This window comes from Salmo trutta, chromosome 1 (assembly GCF_901001165.1).
Source record: "Salmo trutta chromosome 1, fSalTru1.1, whole genome shotgun sequence".
Lineage (NCBI taxonomy): Eukaryota > Metazoa > Chordata > Actinopteri > Salmoniformes > Salmonidae > Salmo > Salmo trutta.
The window spans coordinates 61,603,428-61,611,519 of NC_042957.1; positions in this window are offsets into that span (position 1 = coordinate 61,603,428).

Consider the following 8,092-nt stretch of genomic DNA (forward strand, 5'->3'; position numbering starts at 1 on the left):
ACGCCTTCAAGACAGAAACTCAGTTTCCCTTAACCCAGTGATTAGAAAACATCGTACCGTGAACCTTTGTCGAACCGTTAATCAATGTTTTGGGACCCTCGTGCCAAGCCTACAGAAAGACAGTATTAAGTCATCTGAATATTCCTAGCATTATTTCTAAGAGGAATAGATGGAACATTATTGACTGACTCTAATCTTGATTTAATATTTTTCTCTGAGACATGGCTAAAGAAATGTTCTCCTATTTCTGCCTTTAATCTCCCTGGATACCCCATGGTCAGGAGATACAGGGGAGAGGGCAGACGGGGTGCTTATTTACATGAAGATAACATAATAATGCAATCGTATTGAATGGAAACATGCCAATGACAAGCGCCTTGAGAGACCAATGTCAATCCCTTGAGAATTAGTTTTTAATGTTTATTTTCTGAACGCCTGCCTGGAAATTAAACTAAGGAAAAGACTGCATAACACATTATTCTGTGTTGCAGCAGTATTTCGATTGATTATGTCATGGAAATGACTTTATTCTCTCTAATCATCCATTATAGATGGAGACAATCCTGATTCAAACCGTGGTGACACTGATTTGAGCTGGAAAATCATTGGTGAGTGTTTAAGCAAATCTATCACCACAGCTTCCTCTATATGAGAAAATAACAAGTAAATCTGACCTCAAAATGATGCATCAATCTGATGACTACATTCTGTTTTTCAGTTGGTATTGTTGTTGCTGTCGTGCTGGTCATGCTGTTCTGTTCTGTGGTGTTTAAACCTTGGAGAGACAAACAGTGGTGGGTATCCTATATAACTGTTTTTTGTGTTTGTGAAGGGAGCTCTTTAAGTCAATTAGAATTGTTTCAGAGGGTATATGTTAGTTATGAGACTAGTTCTCTCTGTCTTACTACTATGGTTTAAAGTCAGACCAATGGGGTCCTAGCAGGTCACAAACAGGATGAGAACAGCCTGGAACTTGCAGGCCACTTACAACTATAGACTTGTCGGCCATTTTGTCAAGTTACTGTTGTTTATCAAACATTATCCTTAATTTCTTATTAATGTAATAATCTCATCTTTAGCCACCAAGGCCACAGAGATGTGGAAGAGGGTCAGGGCAATCCAGAACCAAACTCCAATCCTCTGATGCAGAATGATGCAACGTGATTCCAGGTAAACTTTTCCACATCACTTTATTGATCTGTAATCAACCACTGAATGATAGTCTCTCTTATCTTCAGCTGTTGCTATGGGTCATATTAGTTTCTGTCTCTATATAACAGGGCTCTCCAACCCTGTTCCTGGAGAACTACTGTCCTGTAGGATTTCAGTCCAACCTTAATCTAGCACACCTGATTCTAATAATTAGCTCAGGGATGGGCAACTGGCGGTCCACAGACCCCTTTTTACTGGTGCGATCTAGAATAGTGGAATACACAAGGTGCATTTTGAAATTTGGTTGTATATTAGCAGTTTTCCTCTTGTCATGTTAGTCCACTTACAATCACTCAATTAGCCTATGTCAGCTAACCATTTTTGAGATTGGTAAATTTAATTTAAACAGCTACCTAAACTTGTAGTAATCATCGTCAATTGCTGACTGGGGAAGGGGGGGGTCACTCTCGCTTAGATATCATACTGACACGCAAACATTTGTCTCCACCCCATGGCAAAATCAGTAGAATGCAGCTAACTTGCTTTAAAATCTGCAAAATGTTCTCTATTCCCCATGGCAAATGTTGCTTAGAGGCCGGCTCTGACTGCACGTGTGAGTGTAAATGTGGGTACGCAGACCGGCGAGCCACTGCAGACCCTGATAATGAGTTCATATTTTTGTGGCCCCCATCAAAGTTGCCCATCCCGGAAAGCTGAATCATGTTAGTTACAACTGGGATTAGAGACAGAACCTACAGGTGGGTAGCTCTCCAGGAACAGGGTTGGAGACAGAACCTACAGGAGGGAGCTCTCCAGGAACAGGGTTGGAGACAGAACCTACAGGGAGGGTAGCTCTCCATGAACAGGGTTGGAGACAGAACCTACAGGGGGTAGCTCTCCAGGAACAGGGTTGGAGACAGAACCTACAGGAGGGTAGCTCTCCAGGAACAGGGTTGGAAAGCCCTGCTATAGAAGGCGAAGGAAGAATTACTCAATAGATCCCATGGCATTTCTAAATACCAGTAATGTATATTGGCAAGCAACAACTTTCAGCAAAGACCCTGCCTTTTGAGCCCTGCCCAGGCAAGACATAACATATTCAAGCCAGAAGCGCAACTGGTGTATTTTTGGACTGTGGTGTAATGTACCGTAGATGATTCCAGGTGTACCTGTGGGTATCTGACTGAACCTTTGGTACATGTTTTATCACAGAGACATCAGAAAGCCTGATGACGGTGAGACTGTTGAGGCTGTGGTTGTTTCCAGGTTAGTTAAAATACCTCTATTACATCTTATACTCTACTTCTGTCCTGGATCAGTTTGCCTTGCTTATCCTTTCAGTCATGGTCATCATGATCTCACTTTTAGTGACCAAGGAGGTGAGCCAGGAGAGGAGAACAGGCAGCCCATGGACAATGAAGAGACAGGCGCTGACACCCCTCTGCTGAATGGAGATGCCAGGTAAACTGTACCACATGACTAATCACCTGGCAGTCCTCTGTAATGTAGGCTATGGATATGGAGAACATTTGTATCCTTCCCAATCGAGATCCTTAAATCCTAATCAATGTAATAATCTCCCCTTTAGCGACCAAGGAGAGGAAGGCGTTCTAGGAATGGAGGATGGAAAACCGTCAGACAATGACAGAGCAGACCACTGAAACCTGTCAGAAGACACATGCTGATTCCCCTCCACTGAATGTACCCAAGGTTGTCAGGTAAATTCTCCACATGAGGACTCCTTTGGTAAATCTTCATTATCTGTTGAATGAATTCTCATTTCTCCCTTCAAAATTGATCCCATGGACCATGTTAGTCTCTGCCTCTATGGAGGACAGTGTTGTTTGTGCTGGATCAAGAGTTTTAATCCTGATGATAGCCCTGTTATTGCTCCCACAGGGTTAACAGCCAGACTGATGACCCACAGCTTCTGGGTCAACCTCAGCGCATTGGACGCGTGTCATATAGAAGGTGAGAATGTGTATTTGTGTCACGGCTGTCAAAGGAGCAGACCAAAGTGCAGCGTGGTTGTTGTTCCACATTTTCTTAAATCCGTGAAACTTTGCAAAACATAAATAAATGAAATTTACAAAACAACAAACCGTGACGCAGAGAGAAACAAACACTACTCAAAATATAATAGCCCACAAAAACCAGGAAGAAAAACCCCTACTTAAATATGATCTCCAATCAGAGGTAATGAGGACCAGCTGCCTCCAATTGGAGATCAACCCAAACAACCCCAACATAGAAATAGAAAAACTGGAACTTAACATACAAATAGAAAACATAGAAAAACACAAAACACCCCCTGTCACGCCCTGACCTACTCTACTATCAAAAATGACATCTTACTTGGGTCAGGACATGACAATTTGTCTGTGTGTAGGAGGTTAAGTAACTGGTGGTAGTGGTAGAGGAGGTTAAGTAACTGGTTGAGGTCATGTTTCCTGATCCAGTCTGTATCTTACTCCACAGGGAATCACACCTGACTGATGGGGCTCCAGGTCAGGGTGCTGGTGAGACTTCACCCCTCCTCTGCAGGTGACTCACTCCTCTGTCATTTAGGTCATGAACATGTAGACCATGTGTACCCCTCTCCAACAGATCCTTCAATTCTTACCCATGTAATAATCACCCTTAGAAGCCCAGGAGAGGAAGGCGTGCTAGAAGGGCAGGACAGGAAGTCAGCAGACAGTGGGGGAACAGACCCTGAATCCTGTCAGAAGACACATGCTGAACCCCCTCTAGTGAATGGACACCCTGATGTCAGGTAAACTTGATTACATATTGATACATCCACAACTCATTGGGTATAATGTCACCAACCCCATTTTCCCAGGGTTCATGTTAGCCCAGTGTTTCCCAAACTCGGTCCTGGGGGCCCCAAGTTTTGTTTTTTACCCTAGCACTACACAGCTGATTCAAATAATTAAAGCTTAATTATGAGTTGATTATTTCAATCAGCTGTTGATTATTTCAATCTCTATAGGTGGCAGTATTATGGTGAATCATGAATGTTGATGTCTTATTTCTCCCACAGGGTTAACAATGAGACTAAGGAAGTGACTCCTAGTGCACAGAGTCCAGGACCTCCTCAGATGAATGGAGGACCTCCCATGTCTAACAGAGCTGCAGAGGAGACCACTGCTCTATTGGACAACAGGCCTTGGACAAGGACCAAGTCACCAAACCTCCTGAGTTAATAGTAAGTACTGTTTATGTCCTCTGACAACTGGTGAACTGTTTGGCTTGGTATCTAAAATGATGGGACTGGTTGACTTTTAGCTCCAACATATTTGTAACTCTTGTGTTTTTCCCAAGGACAAAGGACCTAATGACATGGAGTCAAGAGGAGAACTGTAACAAGCGGTGGACGTTTGTATAACAAAGAGAACCTAACACCATATGATAAGATACAGTAATACTGTATATAATATACATATTATAAGATACACATTTGTGACTTGCTTCATCATAATCAGTCATGTCAACCCCAAAACACATTCTGAAAAGTCTTTCAATGATTTTCTAAAATCTAAGCAGTTTATTAAGTTAATTCTCTATGCAACATCTGTAACTTGGATAAGTTAGGAAATGTGTTCTAGTGATATCAGTTGAAATTACAAAACAGCCCAAAACCTTTAGATAACTTATCTAAATTATTATTATCTAGATGTTTAATTACTATTATCTGAAAATGAGTGTGCGACATGACTGATTATGATACAACACGTCACATATTAGCTATACAACATTATATATCAAATTATATGAAAGTATGATAAGATCATACACTAGTATTGTATAGTATACATACAAGCAATTATATATATATAACATACACGTGAAAAGATGCTTAAAACATGAACCTCTCGAGTATAGACATATCCAAGATCATGAGGTTTCAATGTCTTGTGGACATGTTAAATAGCTAAACAGTGACTAGGCGTTATTTAGAGTAGGCATCATTATCACAGGGCCCAGTCTAAGAAGCTCTATTTTACTGAAGCAATTATTCATTATTTCTGAATTGAGAGTTAGCATGTCAGTTAAAATAACTTGCATAATTTGTCCCATTTAACACACACCTGTGATCTTACTTTCAGTAAAGAAAGTTAATGTTCCATTTTAGGCTCTAGATGATATTACATCAGACTTTATTTAAACCACTGTTTTCATAGGAAATCATGATTGGTCAGTTTAAACAGGTAACACTTCATATGGATGTTGTCTTTATAATGCATTATAGGAGCGTTAATAGCACCTTCTATGCATAATGCATCAGGATGCACAACATAGGTGCTAATAACTGCTCATGGACATCTATAACTGCATGAAGCATTATCACCAGGATGTGTAATGCCTTATGAAGCAAAGTATTACTATGCCAGATGCCATATTTGACAAGCACATTAGGATCGTTATATTATACATTATGTGCTCATTAAGTGATTGGCCATATTGTAATTTCACTGCACACCCTCTTACACCTATGTAACTCCACCCAAATTGCAAAATGACACAGTTGTTCTTACCCTGTAAGCAGTCTATGGACAAGATAAGAAAGCAATCCATGCTTTGGTTTTGTTTACTGTACTTGGTCACAGAAATGCTAATGTTTTAGCATTTGTGGCACATATCCAAGTCAATAACCCTGATATAAGCATTTTTGCATTTCATATCCAAATCATCCTAAAGCAGGGATCCTCAACTAGATTCAGCCGCAGGCCGTTTTTTTCTTTTTTTCTTTGAGTGGATGGTCAGGGTGCCGGAACCTAATTACAAATCATTTGTAGACTGCAAATTAACTGCAAGAAGCCCAAAAATATATAATATTTCACCAAAACATGATAATTTCAAACCCTGCTTACATTTGTTTATGATCACATATATCTATCTATTATGCGTGGGATTTCTTTCCAAAACTAAAATCATTTGGAGCCGATTTGCTGGTGTTTTATTTTTATTTTTTTAAATCTCCCCTCCAACCTGGACTCAGGGGTAGTAACATTGTAAAAATACATCCGGGACTCTCCAGTTAGTATGATACTGTATTAATTAGTGGATGTCCATCCATTTCGGATGATATGTTACGAATTGCAATTTTTTTATATGTTACGAATTTGCAAAATGTATGATATGTTACAAATTCAAATTTCTTGTGGTTAACGTTAGCTAAGTGGCTAGGTGGCTAACTCTAGCTAGGTGGCTAGCGTTAGATAGGCTAGGGCTTAGGGTTACGGTTACATTTAAGGTTAGGTTAGGTTGAAGGATTAAGGTTAGGGGAAGGGTTCGCTAACATGCAAAGTAGCTAAAAAGTAGTAAGTAATTGCAAAGTTGCTAATTAGCGAAAATGCTAAAGTATCTCGTGATGATATTCAAACACGCAACCTTTGGGTTGTTAGACGTTCGCATTATAAGTCCACCCATCCAAAACCAAAGCATGGATTGCTGTCTGAGCTTGTCCATAGACTGCTTACAGCTTAAAGAAAGCAAATTATATTTTGTAATTTGGGTGAACTATCCCTTTAACAGGAGTGCGGAACTCCTACGTGAAGTTGTTACAGTATAGGCCTCTGACACAATTTCCTAAAGAGCATTTCATGTAGGTCTTACCACTTAGCTTCATAACCCATTGAGGCACACACTGGTTGAAGTAACATTGTTTCCACATAATTTCAATGAAATTACATAACCAATGTGGAGTAGACATTGAATTGACGTCTGTGCCCAGTCGGAAGGCATTATGCTGCCAACTTATAATTCCATTTATTAGCAGCCATTAGAGCCTATGTCGTGCATTATAATGCATATTGCGCAGATAAGGTGTTATAAATGCACTTATAACACATTATGAAGAGGTTATTCATTGGAAGTGTTACCTGCAGTTCTTGCGGAAGGAACTGTACCCAAGTCCCCAGCTACTAGTGACATTGTGAAAAATATCACACCTTTAGACAGGAATTGTGTAGCTATGTTAACATTTGTGTTCACCGTTTCATTAAAATGTTTAGCACATTGAGAGTATCTGTCAGGTCAAATGACTTAGGCGAATGACATACCCACCTACTTTGAGACCTTATAACCTTAGTGTCAGAAAAGGTTCATTTTCTTCCTCTTTTGATTATGTTAATTTGACTTACTTGTAATGTGTTTGATGTCATGTTTGTGGGTTGGTCCCATACTTTCATGAATGGTTTTCACCTGATGCTTTTATGGTTAGTTACCTTACACATGTATTTTGTTTTATTTCCTTATTACATTTTTATGACCAATTTACACTGAGTGTACAAAACATTAAGAACATGACAGACTGACCAGGTGAATCCAGGTGAAAGCTATTATCTCTAATTGATGTCACTTGTTCAATCCACTTCAATCAGTGCAGATGAAGGGAAGGAGACAGGTTAAAGAAGTTTTTTAAGCCTTGAGACATGGATTGTGTGTGGGTGCCATTCAGAGGGTGAATGGGCAAGACAAAAGCTTTAAGTGCCTTTGAACGGGCTGTGGTAGTATGTGCCAGGCTCACTGGTTTGAGTGTGTCAAGAACTGCAACGCTGCTGGACTTTTCACTGACAAACAGTTTCCCGTGTGTATCAAGAATGGTCCACCACCCAAAGGACATCCAGCCAACTTGACACAACTCTGGAAAGCATAGTCGACATGGGCCAGCATCCCTGTGGAAAGCATTCGACACCTTGTAGAGTCCATCCCTTGATGAATTGAGGCTGTTCTGAGGGCAAAAAGCGGGTGTAACTCAATATTAGGAAGGTGTTCCTAATGTTTGTACACTCAGTGTATAGCACTATGCATTTTGACTGTTGGATTGATATGATCTACTCGTACATTGCCAATACAAGTGAGTTAAGACTATTGTTTAATGAACGACTCAGGTCTGATGGATACAATTGTCCCTCATACTCTCATGTATTATTTG